The sequence below is a fragment of the Cicer arietinum genome, chromosome 5 (genome assembly GCF_000331145.2).
Source record: "Cicer arietinum cultivar CDC Frontier isolate Library 1 chromosome 5, Cicar.CDCFrontier_v2.0, whole genome shotgun sequence".
NCBI classification, from domain to species: Eukaryota; Viridiplantae; Streptophyta; class Magnoliopsida; order Fabales; family Fabaceae; genus Cicer; species Cicer arietinum.
In genome coordinates this window covers 49813061-49831815 of record NC_021164.2, presented here as the reverse complement: position 1 = coordinate 49831815, position 18755 = coordinate 49813061, and the positions used below count along the sequence as shown (strand labels likewise).

General features: G+C 32.7%; 3 non-coding genes across 3 annotated transcripts; 1 reads left to right on the top strand and 2 right to left on the bottom strand.

The window, feature by feature from the left end:
• Positions 1-1248: 1248 nt before the first annotated feature.
• Positions 1249-1443, top strand: LOC113786859 (U2 spliceosomal RNA). The gene has a single exon (XR_003473167.1). It is a non-coding gene; the product is annotated as a U2 spliceosomal RNA (small nuclear RNA).
• Positions 1444-4996: 3553 nt separating this feature from the next.
• LOC113786857 (U2 spliceosomal RNA) lies at positions 4997-5191 on the bottom strand. The gene has a single exon (XR_003473165.1). It is a non-coding gene; the product is annotated as a U2 spliceosomal RNA (small nuclear RNA).
• Positions 5192-6135: 944 nt separating this feature from the next.
• On the bottom strand, positions 6136-6330 carry LOC113786853 (U2 spliceosomal RNA). The gene has a single exon (XR_003473161.1). It is a non-coding gene; the product is annotated as a U2 spliceosomal RNA (small nuclear RNA).
• Positions 6331-18755: the final 12425 nt, after the last annotated feature.

Genomic DNA, 18755 nt, shown 5'->3' with positions numbered 1-18755 from the left:
CAAGACATTAAGAGATTCCTCATTCTTAATTCTCATTTACTGAAACGATTTTCAAAAACGATAGTTAAGTAACCGAGACATTAAGAGATTCCCCATTCTCAACGCCTAGTTAACTTAAACATTTTCCTCAAACGCACATTAAGTAAACCGAGGTATTAAAAGATTCCCCATTTTTAATACTCGTTTAACTCTAATGGTTTTCAAATTCCACAGAAACAAACTCAAATATACTCTCACATTCAATCCATAATTCACACCAAAACACATCAATCAACAAACATCAAGTATGAACACGCCAAATACGACGAACACAAATCAACACAACATAACACCCAAATACATCAGACTTCATTTACTCATAATCATACACAAGTGAGTTAAAATTCATTTTCCACGAAACATTCATCAATATCGTCAAAACCTAACTCTAAGATTTTACCCACAGAACCTTAGATTCATTTTCCCTAAATCAATACATTCAACCCTAACAAATTCCTTTCCACATAACTACAGATAAGTCCCTAAATGCAAACTAAAATTTTGGAAGGAGCCCTTACCTTAACGTTAGCTTTAACGTGGGTTTCCGGCACCGCGAGTAAAACCGGTAAAATCTTCGCTCGTAACGTCGCCTCCAAATTGGTCCCCTAGCACCGTTGCGTGGTAGTGAGCAACTTTCCCTTCTAACTCTTCGCGAAATGAAGCTTAGATCTAGAAGAAACAGAGGGGTTTGTGTTTGAATCTCTAATACCGTTTTTCTTCGTTTTCGAATCAAAGAGGAAGAGTGGAGTCGAGAAATCCTTGTTCTAACACTCACCCAACCTTGGGTTACTAGTCTTGAAGAAAAGAAAGCAACGAAAATGAAAATGGGAGAAAGAGGGAAAAATGGGTCGCGGGTGGCAGAGGAAGAAGATGGAAAATCGGATTTTCCTTCCTTTCTTTTTCTTTCCTTTGTTTTTTCCTTTCTTCCTTTTTCCTTCTTTCCTCTTTATATTCTTTTCTTTTCCTTTTCCTTCCTTCTAGTTTTCCTTTCTGTTTCCCTCCAAACAAACATATCTATATAATAAATATAACTTAACAAATATCTCAAAATATCTAGATATTTGTTAAATTACCATTTCACCCGTAACGTATTAAATTCTCCGTAAAGGATTCACCGCACTTAATTCAATTTATTTATCGACGAGATGGTCTGCAGAGCAGCTAATCAGACGGAAGAAATAAAAGTCAAAAGAAGCATAGTTACAAAGCATACATTTCTCGGCCGTTTGGATAATATCAAGTGTAGTATCTGTTCTTATTAGTTTAATATTTGATACGTGGGTCAACGACTCACACAATATTAATATAATTTGTTGACGGGGGAGTCCTCAACAATAGCTTGCTATTGGGATCCACAAGTGTCGCCCATGTGTTGCACTACTACACGGGATTGGCACACCCTACTAAATATCAAATATTTCACTTTATTATAGTGACGATTGATTTGGCACACAATCTCCTATTTTTTGTGGTTTATAAGAGGAGCACAAAAGCAATATTATAAGTATCATCCATGCATCATTCTCTATTAGACACATTTGACCATGTGGCATTTTGTATATCATCAAGATGATAATGACGATGAAAGAGCTCATTATAATAGCTCTTGAGTTCAATATAACACTGTACGGAGAGTTCTTTTGAATAAATTTAATTGATTGTTTAACAAATTGAGCATTGTGTTTTTTAAATGATATCACAATTTGAAACACCTTGTTGAAACAACACACTAAACTATCAGGTTGTAAACGTTATTCACAACTTCCAAATTTTCAAAAATTCTCCTCCTATTCACTATAACACATATGTAACTTCCGAACTTTAAAAAATTCTCAACATTCTTTTTGGTATATATTGAGTGCAAAAGCAAAAATATGCGTATATGAATGGTGTTGCTAAGATATGTAAAACTATTGGCTTATATTTCATATAACTAATTGACAATTAATAGATATCTCTCATAAAATATTCAAGTTAATCAATTATCCCATGTATAAAAAAGTATAGTATGTTCTAGTTACATGAAGTGCTCACTAATCTATCGTGTTGAACTTTGTTGGATTCCCATCATGATTCTATTTCCATTTATTTGATTATATTGATTAATTTTATTGCTAAATTTCTGTAGAATCTATTAAATTCATTTGACACAATTTGTTTTCGGATTCTAATTTAGTTGAATTATAATTTTCCGACGCTTGATCGTTAATTGTAATATATCGATGATTATGATGTTTAATCCAGTCAAAGAAACTGAATTTACATAATGTTGATTACGCTTGTTTGATCAATTCTATAGTCAAATAGGAATTGAATTGCTAATTACAAATTAAACTCATTGATAGAATCTGTGATAGGTCTGAAACTCGAATTAGTGGATTAATCGTTTTGCGCTCATCTGTTCAAACAAAAAAAAATCTAAGAAACCTTTCTAATTTCAACTTTCAACTTTGAATTTGTTTAATATTATTATATCAAAAGTCTTTGCAAAAAGACTTGAGTTATTACCTCTATCTACATTTTATTAATTATATTTGACATATGTGCGACAACAGATCAAATTAACGCCGCTGCTGGAGACTCTTTGATAACAATATTAACCTATTTTAGAGTATTACTAACCATCCTAAAAAATGGTTGCTTCTTCTTTTGTTGCTCTACAGGTCGGATAGGCTTGTAGCTAGCTCGTAGGCACGTTGCTAGTAAAAAAATCGGTTATCAGGCGATTGTTTCGATTTGCCCCGAAGTTTTGCCTAAAAATCACAAAAAAATCAAGGAACAGGTCTATTGTAGAAGGGACTTTTTACGGGATTCCTACCTCAAAATCCCAAATTCCTTCGTTTAGACCCTTTTTTCAAATGTTTTAATTTTTCATATTATCAAAAAATTCCAAAAAAATTTGCATGATTTTTTATTTTTATTTTTAGATGATGTGAATGATGTGAATAATAGAATCTTAAGACAACTTGTTGCACCTAATGTAACTTATAATGCATTGTGCATCACATATCCTGAAGTTATTGTAAAATTTGAACTTAAATTTGGTTTAATACACTTGCTTCCAAAGTTTAATGGTCTTGCATGTAAGGATCGCCACAAACACTTGAATGAGTTCCATGTTGTGTGTTCTACCATGAAACCTCAAGGAGTCACTGAAGATCATATCAAGTTGAGATCCTTCCAATTCTCACTTCAAGATTCTGCCAAAGAATGGCTATACTACCTTTCAAACAGGTTATGTTACAAATTAGAATGATTTAAATAAGTTGTTTCTAGAAAAATTCTTTCCTGCCTCAAGATTTGATTCAATCAGAAAAGAAATATGTGGCATTAGGTAGATACCACAAAATATTTCTAAAAATAAAAAAAAAATAATGCAACTTTTTTGGAATTTTTTGATAATATGAAAAATTAAAAAATTTGAAAAAAGGGTCTAAACGAAGGAATTTGGGATTTTGAGGTAGGAATCCCGTAAGAAGTCCCTTCTACAATAGACCTGTTCATTGATTTTTTTGTGATTTTCAGGGAAAACTTCGGGGCAATTCGAAACAATCGCCTGATAACCGATTTTTTTACTAGCAACGTGCCTACGAGCTAGCTACAAGCCTATCCGACCTGTAGAGCAACAAAAGAAGAAGCAACCATTTTTTAGGATGGTTAGTAATACTCTAAAATAGGTTAATATTGTTATCAGAGAGTCTCCAGCAGCGGCGTTAATTTGATCCGTTGTCGCACACATGTCAAATATAATTAATAAAATGTAGATAGAGGCAATAACTCAAGTCTTTTTGCAAAGACTTTTGATATAGTAATATTAAACAAATTCAAAGTTGAAAGTTGAAATTAGAAAGGTTTCTTAGATTTTTTTTTGTTTGAACAGGTGAGTAAAACGATTAATCCACTAATTCGAGTTTCAGACCTATCACATATTCTATCAATGAGTTTAATTTCTAATTAGCGATTCAATTCCTATTTGACTATAGAATTGATCAAACAAGCGTAATCAACATTATGTAAATTCAGTTTCTTTGACTGGATTAAACATCATAATCATCGATATATTACAATTAACGATCAAACGTCGAAAAATTATAATTCAATTAAATTAGAAACCGAAAACAAATTGTGTCAAATGAATTTAATAGATCCTATAGAAATTTAGCAATAAAATTAATCAATATAATCAAATAAATGGAAATAGAATCATGATGGGAATCCAACAAAGTTCAACACGATAGATTAGTGAGCACTTCATGTAACTAGAACATACTATACTTTTTTATACATGGGATAATGGATTAACTTGAATATTTTATGAGAGATATCTATTAATTGTCAATTGATTATATGGAATATAAGCCAATAGTTTGACATATCTTAGCAACACCGTTCATATACGCATCTTTTTGCTTTTGCACTCAATATATACAAAAAAGAATGTTGAGAACTTTTGAAAGTTCGGAAGTTACATATGTAGTATAGTGAATAGGAGGAGAACTTTTTAAAATTCGGAAGGTGTGAATGACGTTTACAACCTGATATTTTAGTTAGGTTTTTGACAAATTGATAGTAACATAATAATTTTTATAGTCTTGTACAAATGGAGTATTAGACAAATATACAAATAGTTTAGTGTGATGTTTCAACAAGGTGTTTGAAATTTTGATATCATTTAAAAAATACAATGCTCAATTTGTTAAACAACCAATTAAATTTATTGAAAAGAACTCTCCTTAAAGTCTTTTATTGATCTCAAGAGCTATTATAAAGAGCCCTTACAACGTCATTATAATCTTGAAGATATACAAAATCTCACATTCTCAAATGCGTCTAATAGAGAACGACGCAGGGATGATACTTATAATATTGCTTGTGTGCTCCTCTTATAAACCACAAAAAATAGGAGATGTGTGCCAAATCAATCATCATTATAATAAAATGAAATATTTGATATTTAGTAGGGTGGGCCAATCCCGTGTAGTAGTGCAACACATGGGCGACACTTAAGGATCCCAATAACAAACTATTGTTGAGGACTCCCTCGTCAACAAATTAATTTAATATTGTGTGAGTCGTTGACCCACATATTAGGTATTAAACTGATAAAAACCGATACTACACTTGATCTTAGCCAAAAGGCCGAGAAAGATATGCTTTGTAACTATGCTTCCGTCCAATTAGTTGCTCTGAAGACCATCTGATGTGGGACTTCGAGGCAACAAAGATGGACACTTCATAATCCAAACATTGAGTCATCAATTGTGCTATAGACGTGAGAAGTGTGCACTTCTGTTTCTTGTTTCTTAGATATGAATACGAGCATTAAATATAAAAAAAACTTCAACATGATACATTAGTTAGCACTTTGTAGAATCCAACAAAGAGAACTTCATGTAACTAGAACATACTATACTTTTTTATACATGTGATAATTGATTAACTTGAATATTTTATGAGAGATATCTATTAATTGTCAGTTGATTATATGAAATATAAGCCAATAGTTTAACATATATTAGCAGCACCGTTGATATACGCATCTTTTTGGTTTTGCACTCAATATATTCAAAAAAGAATATTGAGAATTTTTGAAAGTTCGGAAGTTACATATGTGTTATAATGAATAGGAGGAGAATTTTTGAAAATATGGAAGTTGTGATTAACGTTTACAACCTGATATTTTAGTTAGGTTTTTGAAATTTTTATTGTAACTTAGTAATTTTTATAGTCTTGTATAAATGGAGTATTATAGAAATATACAAATAGTTTAGAGTGATTTTTCAACAAGGTGTTTGAAATTTTGATATCATTTAAAAAACACAATGCTCAATTTGTTAAACAACCAATTAAATTTTTTGAAAAGAACTCTCCGTGAAGTCTTATATTAATCTCAATAGCTATTATAATGAGCCCTTACATCGTCATTATAATCTTGAAGATATACAAAACGCCACATTGTCAAATGTGTCTAATAGAGAATGATGCAGAGATGATACTTATAATATTGCTTTTGTGCTCCTCTTATAAACAACAAAAAATAGGAGATTGTGTGCCAAATCAATCGCAATTATAATAAAATGTAATATTTGATATTTAGTAGGGTGTGCCAAGCCCGTGTAGTAGTGCAACACATGGGCGACACTTGAGGATCCCAATAGCAAGCTATTGTTGAGGACTCCCCCGTTAACAAATTAATTTAATATCGTGTGAGTCGTTGACCCACGTATCAGATATTAAACTAATAAGAACATATACTACACTTGATCTTAGCCAAAAGGCCGAGAAATGTATGCTTTGTAAAAATGCTTCGTTTGACTTTTATTTCTTTCGTCCAATTAGTTGCGCTGCAGACCATCTGATTCGGGACTTTGAGGCAACAAAGATGAACACTTCATAATCCAAACATTGAGTCATCAATTGTGCTATAGACGTGAGAAGTGTGCACTTCTCTTTCTTGTTTCTGAGACGTGAATACGAGCATTAAATATAAAAAAAACTTCAACATGATAGATTAGTGAATACTTTGAAGAACCCAACAAAGAGAACATCATGTAACTAGAAGATACTATACTTTTTTATACATGGGATAATTGATTAACTTGAATATTTTATGAGAAATATCTAATAATTGATTAACTTGTCTATTAACTGTCAAGAGATATCTATTATTTTTTGAAAGTTTGGAAGTTACATATGTATTATAGTGAATAAGAGGCGAATTTTGGACAATTTGGAAGTTGTGAATAACGTGTTGAAACAAACTCTAAAATTAAAGTTTTGATAAAAATAAACAAAAGTTTATTTAAAGATATTAAATGTGATTCTAAAATGTTATGTTAATTTAATTTGTGCTTTTGAGTGAATTAATTCAAATATAGAAATCAAGCAAAGCAAAGAAAACAATTAAAAACTGAACCGACAAAGAAACGAGAACATTCTGGACAAAATGGAGAATGATTTCCAGGTTCAAAGACTGATCGTCATAGTATCTTTACCATTAAATCTCCACTATTTCAACGAAGCTTTTGCCTCAAAATTTTATACTTAGATCATCAGTACATGGCAAGGAACAAATAGGTTTCATCCCAGTACAAGAAGGTTCTCGAATCATTAAAATAAAAGGACTCGAAACAGGCCAGTTGAAATAGTTTGGAAACTCTTCAGCCAAACTGTCAACAAAGTTCAATCAATCTTGATATGTTCAAAGACATTACAAAGACACCCATAACGATCAAAATAGGAACTTCAGTTTAATTATCAAAATCTCCAGAAAGATCAAACTGCCAAAGTCAGATTGATAATCAATCTCCATTTTCTGCAGAATTTCCGCAGTGATCTTCCTACTTCTGCAAAGGTTTATAATCACTCTCCAAACTATTTTGAACCGATTCAAAGCTCCAGGTCGAAGCTGTAACATCAATGATTAAGTGAGAAGCTTCAAATACTTTTTAACTAGAAGACAAAAAGGTTTAAGCAAGGCTGTAACAGACTCAGCTAAAACAGATTCAAATCATTCATAGGCTGAATTATTTTAATCTCATATATTGGTTTTGGTCAAAATTAAGATAACACTACCAACAACTCTTTTGACCATCATTAAATGCTTCTAATCACCTATAAAAGGAAGGCCGATATCCAGGATTAAGGCCGAAATTCAAGTGCTGTTAATTCCCACAAATCATTCACATACTTGAAATTCTCATTTTTACAAAGAAGAAACAGTTCTGAATCTTTACATCATATTGTGTTATTATTACTGAATTCTTTGTAAAGAATCGAATCTCAAAGAAGAGTTGAGACATCTCAAATTCTATCAAAACAATCTCATCATTATTATAAAAAACTCAAACTATAAGAGTTTAATTATAATTTGATTAGATTGTAACGAATCCTATCAAGATATATAGGTGTTGTATTTTCTTTCTGGGTGGAAAGGAATATGGCTTGAAACAGATCAAAGTCGATCTATGCTAAGTGCTGTAAAATCAAGAAGGTTCTTTATTTTAAACACTTAGTGGAAAATCTCACGGTTGTGAGGACTTGACGTAATCCGAGTTCGGTGAACCAGGATATATCGTTGTGTGGTATCTCTTCCCTTATCTATTTACTTTCAATTTGATTGATTAACTGGTTACAAACTTTAACAGAATTACTGATTTTAACTAACTAAGAACGTTCTCCGTTTTCTGGGTAAAACCAAGAACGTTCTCCGTTTTCTGTTTTCACAACCAAGATCAAAGTTATTTTCTTAAGTTTTTAACAAGAATTTTTAAAAGGTGCATTTACAATTCAAACCCCCCTTTTTTTAAATCAACATTGTTACTTCAACTGGCATCAGAGCTCGAGCATTAGAAAGATTAAAAAACGCCTAACAAGTGCTAGAGAAAAGATCTAGAAAAAAAAATGTCGAAAGGCAAATACATTTTTGAAGGAGGATTTTCGAATAGACCACCATTCTTTGATGGAACTGATTACTATTTCTGGAATAATAAGATGCAACTGTTTTTGAAATCTCACGATACAGGAATGTGGCGTATCATTACAGATGGAGATTTCATACCAAGGGTTGATCAAGATGACTCAAACTCTACTATAAAGAAAGAAGCAGACTAGACAACTGATGATAAAACTAAGGTACTTCTAAATTCTAAAGCTTAGTTATTTTTATCATGTGCCTTAATCAAGGAATAAAGTGAAAGAGTAGATGAATGCACAACTGCAAAAGAAGTTTGGGATACGCTACAAACTCATCATGAAGGAACAAGCCATGTTAAAGAAACAAGGATAGATATTGGCATAAGGAAATTCGAACTGTTCGAAATGCAAGAAGGAGAAACTATTGATGAAATGTATTCAAGGTTCACAATAATAGTAAATGAAATGCGTTCTCTTGGCAAAGCTTACACAGTTCAAGAAAGAGTAAGAAAAATCATGAGGTGTCTCCCAATCATATGGAATGGTAACAGCTATAAGCCAAGCCAAGAATCTTGAATCACTTCCTCTGGAAGAATTAATTGGAACCTTAAGAGCACATGAAGTACTGCTACAAGAAGACAAACCAATCAAGAAGGGAAAGGCAATAGCACTAAAAGCATCTCAAGAAAAAATCACAATACAAATAGAGGAAGAACCAGAAGAAAACGAACAAGAAGAAGCTGATGAAATTGCTCTTCTCACCAGAAGAATACATAGAATGGTGAGAAGAAGAGATCTAATCAAAAAGGGATTTCAAAACAAAAATCCCAAAACAGAAGTAGACAAAAGCTAAGTCACATGCTTTGGATGTAACAAATTAGGACATTACAAAGTAGAGTGTCCTTTAAACAAGAATCCATCAAAGCGATTTCCTTTAAAAAAGAAATCAATGATGCAACATGGGAGGACTCAGAAGAATCAGAAGCTGAAGAAGATGAGGAAGCTAACATATGCTTAATGGCAAAAACAGAGGAAGATAAGGTAATAAATTCTGAACCATGTTATTTATGTGAGCAAATGGGAAAAGAATTTGATAATTTGTTAAATGATTCAAATCTCCTTATTCAAAAATGTAGTTTCTTGAAAGAACAATTTCATAAAGAAAAAGAAGAAAGTCAAGCTAAGAATAATATGCTAAAAAACATCATTCAAGAATTAAAAGAAATGCAGAAACAAAATCTTGAAAAACAAGAAGGTCAAGAACGTTATGCGCTAAAAACAAAGAACATTGTCCTCAAAAATGAAAATGAACTTCTTAAAACTGATTTGTTAAATTTCAATAAAGCAACTGAAAGTTTTCAAAAAATTATGGGATCTCAAATAGGAATCTTTGATAAAGCTGGTCTTGGTTTTAATTAAACTCAAAAAACAAATTTGTATGAAAAATTTTTTGTCCCAGAAAGAAAGGAAGAAAGATGTAAAACTAGATGCTCATATTGTAAAAAACTTGGACATTTGAAATTTGCTTGCTATTTTAGAAAAAGAGATGAAAAGATTAAAAGCAAAAGGTTGATTAAAATGGGAGATCGTTATGCCAAAACAGTATTAGAAAAACTGCAAAAAGGAGAACATTCTCCAGACTGCTTTCAAAACGGAGATTGTTCCAAAACAAAAGTTGAACCTTCTCTAGAAAAACTGGGAAAAGGAGAACGATCTGGAATTATTTCAAGATCAAGTTTAAAATCTTTTGAAACACAGAGTATCAAATCAATTCCAAAATCAATAATTAAATGTTTAGTTTGTTTCAAAAACAATCATGGAAAAACGATGTGTCATTTTTTTAAAAAAAGAAAATTTTAAAACTAACTTCCAAGGACCCAAAACAATGTGGGTACCTAAGGCTGAACTAACGTTGTATGCAGGTTGGATTACCAACTATAAAGAGAAAGCCTTGGTTCTTGGACAGTGGCTGTTCAAGACACATGACATGAGATAAAAATGCTTTATAACATTCATCAAGAAGGGTGGATGATCGGTTACTTTTGGAAATAATGAACAAGCTCAGATCAAAGGTAAATGAACCATTGGTAAGATAAACTCTGCTCAAATAACTGATGTTCAATATGTTGAAGGTTTAAAACATAATATGTTAAGCATAAGTCAGTTACGTGACAACGGATGTGAAGTTATTTTCAAACCAAAAGTTTGTGAAATTAGAAAAACTGAAACTGGAAAAACTTTGTTTTCTGGAAATCGAAAGAAAAATTTATATGTTTTGTATCTTGAAGAACTATCTGACGACTCATGTTTTCTATCAATCCATAAAGATAAATGGATATGGCATAAAAGAGCTGGACACATTAGTATGAAAACAATCTCAAAAATCTCAAAATTAGATCTTGTTAGAGGATTACCCAAACTCAATTTTGAAAAAGATAAAATATGTGAAACATGTGCAATAGGAAAACAAGTCAAGAGTAGCTTTCATTCAAAAGATTTTGTAACCACAAACATAACTCTTGAATTACTTCACATAGATCTCTTTGAGCCAGTTAAAACAACAAGTCTAGGAGGAATGAAATATGGTTTTGTTATTGTTGATGATTTTTCAAGATTTACTTGGGTGCTATTTTTAAAACAAAAAGACGATGCATTTGACGCATTTAAAACATTTTGCAAAAAGGTACAAAATGAAAAAGAATCCAACATCATTTGTTTAAGAAGTGATCATGGAGGAGAGTTCATAAATGCTTCCTTTAAAACCTTCTTTGATGAACTTGGCATTTCTCATAATCTTTCACGCGCAAGAACTCCACAGCAAAATGGAGTTGTTGAACCAAAAAATAGAACATTACAAGAAATGGCAAGAACGCTCTTGGAAGAATCAAATGTTGAAAGGTATTTTTGGGCTGAAGCCATAAACCCATCGTGCTGTATCCTAAACCGTGTATCCATAAGAAAGATCATCAACAAAACACCCTATGAAATCTGGAAAAATAATAAACCAAACATTTCTTAGTTTCATATTATTGGTTGTTATTGTTATATTTTAAACAACAAAGATATCAATGGAAAATTTGATACAAAATCTGATAAAGCAATCTTTCTTGGTTATTCAACTGATTCTAAAGGATATAGAGTATTTAATCTAAGAACTAATGTCGTAGAAATAAGTATGCACATATTATTTGTAAGTTTGATGACTTAGATATAAGTAAAAAGGATGAGGAAGAAGAAACTCCAAATGAGTTACAGCAGCAAAATAGTTTGCAGAAAACAAAGATTGATAAACAATCTCCGTTTCATTCTCCACCAAAAAGCTGGAGAACGATTGAAGATCATCCTCAAACACAAATCATTGGAGACATGACTGATGGGATTCGAACAAGAAAATCATTCAAGAATGATGAAAACATCATGGAAATGATATCCCATATTGAACCAAAATAAATTAAGGAAGCCATTATTGATCAATCTTGGATAGATGCCATGAAGGAAGAACTACTGCAGTTTGAAAAAAATGAAGTCTGGACACTGGTACCTGATCCATTAGATCAAACAATCATTGGTACACGATGGGTTTTCAGAAATAAACTAGATGAAGAAGGTAAGGTTTTCAGGAACAAAGCAAGATTAGTAGCTCAAGGCTACAATCAACAAGAAGGTATAGACTATGATGAAACCTTTGCTCCGGTTGCAAGGTTAGAAGCTATTCGTATACTTCTTGCATATGGATCTCATAAGCTTATTAAATTATTTCAAATGGATGTTAAAAGTGCATTTTTAAATGGATTCTTAAATGAACAAGTTTATGTGAAACAACCCCCAGGTTTTGAAAGTCAATCAAAACCAAATCATGTTTTCAAACTTACCAAAGTTCTATATGGCTTAAAACAAGCACAAAGAGCCTGGTATGAACGATTAAGTTCATTCTTAATCAAAAATGGAATCTTAAGAGGAAAAATCGACACTACATTATTTAAGAAAACAGAAAAGAATGACTTACTTATTGTTCAAGTATATGTTGATGATATCATCTTCGGATCAACAAATGAAAAAATGTGTGAAGGTTTTTCAAAACTTATGCAAAGTGAATTTGAAATGAGTATGATGGGAGAATTAAGGTATTTTCTTGGTTTATAAATTAAATAATATGAAAACGGCATCTTTATTTGTCAAGAAAAATACATTAAAGATCTGTTGGTCAAATATAAAATGAATGACTCAAAGATCATGACCACTCCCATGCATCCATCTTCTTCTTTAGAGAAAGATGAAAATGGCAATTCTGTTTCTGAAAAAGAATATCGAGGAATGATTGGCTCTTTGCTTTATCTAACTGCTAGTAGGCCTGATATAGTATTTGCAGTGGGATTATGTGCTCAGTTTCAATCAGCACCAAAAGAATCTCATTTGACAACAGTAAAACGGATATTTAGATATCTTGTTGGAACCACTAATCTTGGTCTTTGGTATAGAAAAGGTTCGCATTTTGATCTTATAGCGTATTGTGATGCTGATTATGCTAGGGATAAAATTGGAAGAAAAAGCACAAGTGGAGCATGTCAGTTCTTAGGTGAAGCACTGATAAGCTGGTCTTGCAAAAAACAAAACACTATAGCCTTATCAACAACTGAAGCTGAATATGTCTCAGCAGCAAACTACTGCTCACAAGTTCTCTGGATTAAAAATCAACTCGAAGACTACTCAGTAAGCTATTCCAGCATTCCAATTTATTGTGATAATACTAGTGCTATAAATCTGTCTAAAAATCCAATACAACACTCTAGATCAAAATATATTGAAATAAAACATCATTTCATTCGTGATCATGTCAATAAGAAAGATATCAAATTAATCTTTGTTGATACTCAAAATCAACTCGGTGAAATCTTCACAAAGCATCTTGTCGAGGATAGTTTCAATTTGATTAAAGAGAAACTGAAAATCACGAAAAATCCAGAAAATTATGGTTAAAATCTACTTCTACAGAAAACGGAGAACGTTTATCAATCTTCGTTTTTTTAGATATTAGTCTCCGTTTTTTCTCTGAGTCATCATTTTCCCTCTCAAACCAAAAAGGGAAATCTTGGCATTTAATGCATGTGTCTCTCTACATGTAAAAGAAAACTGACATAAAGCACTCCTGCCCCCAAAATTCTCTCCTCTTTCCCAAGATAATCATTGTTCTTTCTCACGTTTCTGACAGATATTTCAACCACTCCATCTTACTTTCCTAAAAAACAGCAAACAAAACCCTCAAACTTCTCATCCTCTTCCTTCAATCTGTCTCACTCAGACCTCTCAAACTCCCGAGCCATGGCACACACAAAAAAATCTGCAAGAAAGAATGCATATCCTTGCTCACCATCTTCATCATCCCCATCATCTGATTCATTTCAACGCTCACCCTCTCCACCACCACGACCAACTCCACCACACATCTCCTTTGATACCTCATTTTCTGACTATCTCTCATCATCCCCTGAAAATAACCCTAATCTCCATATCATCCCAATCCTCTATCTACTATTCTTCCACCACTATACACATGTCCTCCTCCTAATATCGCTCAAGTTCCCCCTCATCCGAGAAAACCTATGATACCAAAAAGACGCTCAATGAGAGTTCAATCTGGAATTGGAACTTCCAAAGCCAAAACAGAAAAACCATTTTACTTCATCATCTCCAATTCGGAGACTGATGACTCGTCTGATACTCCTCCTCCCACAACCGTTAAAGAAAAAGCACAACCCAAACCCATCATTCCTTCAAAATCTTCATTCTCTTCCGAACCTTCTCAATCAACTCCTCCAAATCAAAAAAGGAGATTGACCGAAGAAATATTTTCTTCTCTTCCAAAATCATCTCAACCTTCAACTCAATCCAAAAGAACCATGAAAACTAAAACCACCATGACCATCACCCAGTTTCTAGCCAGAAAAAAACTCAAAAATACCCAAAGAAAGAAAATGCTTGCACCCAAACAAAACCTAAAACTCAATGAAACAGCTTCTCCAGAACAGTCTCTATCTCCACAATGTTCCCCAGTCTCAACCAGAACATTCTCCACTTCCAAAATGTTTTCCAAATCCAGAACGTTCTCCAAATCAAGAACGTTCTCCAATACGTATTGCTTCTCACTCTCCACAAAAAGAACGTTCTCCACACCCAGAATGTTCTCCTGCTCAACCTTCACATCTTCAAGAACATTCCTCTCCAAACAAACACCTTCCCCCGCCACAAAATCCAAACGTTCTTCCACTACGTCTTCATCCACATCTGATTCATATGAATCATCTCCACCTACTAAAAAATCCAAACCAAACACACTCCCTCTCATTTCCCCAAAACACTCAAAAAATGTCAAAGAGAAATGGGCTCAACGCCCTATTGGAATAGGAAGAGTTTTTATCTTTGATAAACTGATAATTGATGGCAATGTTGTTCAACATCATACTGATGCTCTAGGCTGGACATCATTCTTACAAGCATCTGAGTCTTATTATCCAGATGTTGTAATAGCCTTCTACTGCAACGCCAAAACCTTCTCTGATAAATCCCTTAACATCTCCACCATTAAGGGAATTGAGATCAAGTTAATTCCAGACATCCTAACTTCCATCCTTCAACTGCCTACAGAAGGACCTTCTATTTTTGGAAATCAATGGTACTCAACTATGAATCTAAAAGAGACTGAGGTCCTCTCTGACTTGTTTCAAGAAGGATCCATCCGTTACCTCTCCACATATCTCAAACCCCTTCCAAAAGTCTTCAATAGCATGAGCCAACATACTCTCATTCCTCACTGTGGAAGTTATGATTATGTCTCTGCCAATGACGCCTTACTCATCTATTACCTCCTCAACTGTAAGCGTCTTAATCTTCCTCACGTGATCATTCAAAACACGATCTGTGTTTCCATAAAAGACTACAAGAAAAATATCGTTCCTTATGGAATGATATTAGCTAAGATCTTTAGGCATTTTAAGATTCCCTTCACCAATGAAAAATCACTCATTAAAATCTCCAAATTTTCCACAAAAAAGCTCTCCCATATGCGCAAAACATTATCTGCACAACCGACCACCACTATATCCTCCTATCCAAACTCTTCGAAAAGAAAACGCTATGCAAGACGAAGAACTGCCCCCATCTCTATTCCTTTCTCACCTCCAAAATCTGATCAATCAGGAGATGCAGTACCAGAAACTGCTCCAGATAATTCTCCATCAAACCGAGAACGTTCTCTAGAACATTCTCCACAAAATCGAGAACATTCTCCAGACAAAATTCCAACTTCATCAACATTCTCTGTTTTTCCTCAACCACCCACTATATCCTCCACTGATTTCCTCTCATACTCTCAAATCCTTCACTCTCCACCTCATGATTTTGGAACAATGCTACCCAATCCCCATATAAGTGCTAAGTCACCACTTTTTGTGTTCCCACAAAAAACAAGTTCCTCCATTTTTGGTATTAACCGATTTTTTAACTTTCCAGAAGCTGCTGTCCCATCTAATAAACCATCAACACCATCGCGACCTCTCCCATCCTTGGATACCTCTTTTGCCACTGTTCCCTCCATCTCCGGTTTCAACATTCCATCTAACACTGTTGTTGCTGCCACCTCTCAACCAAGCACTCACATTCATACTCCTCATCGCATGGCTGAACCTTCAAACTTAGATATTATGGCTGCTCTTCAGACCATAATAGCACGTCAACTTCAGCAAGATCAGGAGTCTAATCTGTTGAGAACTTGGTTCACAGAACAACTCGCTCCCAAGCTGGGAATTGAACCACCTCCACTTCTTCATGTTCCTCCTCCACAAGTTCCTAACCTAGGAAAATCCTCCTCATCTGAAGGATCCTCTCTGTCTCTCGCATCTTAGTTGCTTTTCTGCCTTTTGTATGACAAAGGGGGAGAATTAAGTTAGTTTTTAATCTGTTTTTAGAAATCTTTTTGTATCTAGGATTCTCTACATATGCTTAAAAGCAAACTGATGTTATGTATCTTTTTTGAATTAATGAAAACAACTTTGTCAAAATTATATGCTTGTTAAAATTTCTGTCAAAAACACTTACTGCATTAATTGAGGGGGAACTCTTAAGCTCTTCAAATTTGATATGAGAATCAAAATTAAAATCTAAATTAACATGTTTGTCATCATCAAAAAGGGGGAGATTGTTGAAACAAACTCTCAAATTAAAGTTTTGATGAAACTAAAGAAAGGTTGATTAAAGATATTAATTATGATTCTAAAAAGTTATGTTAATTTAACCTATGCTTTTGTGTGAATTAATTCAAAGATAGAAATCAAGCAAAACAAAGAAAACAGTTAAAAACTGAACATACAAAGAAACAAGAACATTCTGGACAAAACGGAGAATGATCTCCATGTTCAAAGACTGATCGTCACAACATCTTTACCAATCAATCTACACTATTTCAACAAAGCTTTTGTCTCAGAATTTTATACTAAGATCGTCAGTACATGGCAAGGAACAAATAAGTTTCATCCCAATACAAGAAGGTTCTCGAATCATTAAAATTAAAACACTTGAAACAGGCCAGTTGAAACAGTTTGGAAACTCTTCAGCCAAACTATCAAGAAAGTTCAATCAATCTTGATCTATTCAAATACATTACAAAGACACCCAGAACGATCAAAATAAGAACTTCAGATTAATTATCAAAATCTCCATAAAGATCAAACTGCCAGAACCAGATTGATAATCAATCTCCGTTTTCTGCAGAATTCCAGCAGTGATCTTCCTACTTCTGCAAAGGTTTATAATCACTCTCCAAACTATTTTGGACAGATTCAAAGCTCCAGATCGAAGCTGTAACATCAATGATTAAGTGAGAAGCTTCAAAGACTTTTTAACCTGTATTTTTTTTTTTCTTTCAAATGAAAGTGAAAAACGAACTTCCGAATTACAAATAAAAAAAAGCGAGAATAAATTATCAATTTATATGAGTAAATTAGAAATTGATATATAGCTAAGCTCTATTACTTATAATAGAGCTAAAACAGATTCAAATCATTCAAAGGCTGAATTATTTTAATCTCATATATTGGTTTTGGTCAAAACTGACAGAGCACTATCAACAGCTCGTTTGACCATCATTAAATGCTTCTAATCACCTATAAAAGGAAGGCCAATATCCAGGATTAAGGCAGAAATTCAAGTGTAGTTAATTCTCACAAATCATTCACATTCACATACTTGAAATTCTCATTTTCACAAAGAAGAAACAGTTCTGAATCTTTACATCATATTGTGTTATTATTACTGAATTCTTTGTAAAGAATCAAATCTCAAACAAGAGTTGAGACATCTCAGATTCTATCAAAACAATCTCATCATTATTGTAAAAACTCAAACTATAAGATTTTTATTATAGTTTGATTAGATTGTAACGAATCCTATCAAGATTGATAGGTGTTGTATTTGCTTTCTGGGTGGAAAGGAATAGGGCTTGAAATAGATCAAGGTCGATCTGTGCTAAGTGCTGTAAAATCAAGAAGGTTCTTTGTTTTATACAATTAGTGGAAAAACTCACGGTTGTAAGGACTGGATGTAACCCGAGTTGGGTGAACCAGGATATATCATTGTATGGCGTCTTTTTCTTTATCTATTTACTTTCAGTTTGATTGATTAACAGGTTAAAAACTTAAACAAAATTATTGATTTTAACTAACTAAGAACGTTCTCCATTTTCTGGTTAAAACCAAGAACGTTCTCCATTTTATGTTTTCACAACCAAGATCAATCTTGAGTTATTTTCTTAAGTTTTTAATAGGAACTAAATTATGGCCCGCGCGCTGCGCGGTTATTAATTAATTAATTTTATAGGTTTTATAAGTAATATTTTATGTATTATAAATATAGTTATCTTATAATATTACTTTATTGATTTGTAATAATTGAATATGATTGGGAAAATTAAAATGAAGGAAAATCATGTTTATCACAATCATCTAATTTAATTTTTTAAATATTTTGTAAAATTCGTATGATAACTTATTATATAGGATAATTGTTTGACTCATTGTACTTTAATTATTAATTTATTTTTCAACATATAATAGTACTTGTAGTTATTTGATGAAATAAAATGTAAAATACAAACCCAAAAATAAGATGTAAAAAATATTAATGTTGAATTATATTGTAGCGTAACTAAATTTATTTGTTTTATTAGTATGATGTTTTAATTGCGAGCATGAGAAGTTGTTATAAAAAAAAATTATTGAATATATTTCATCAAGAGTTTGTAAAAAAAAAAA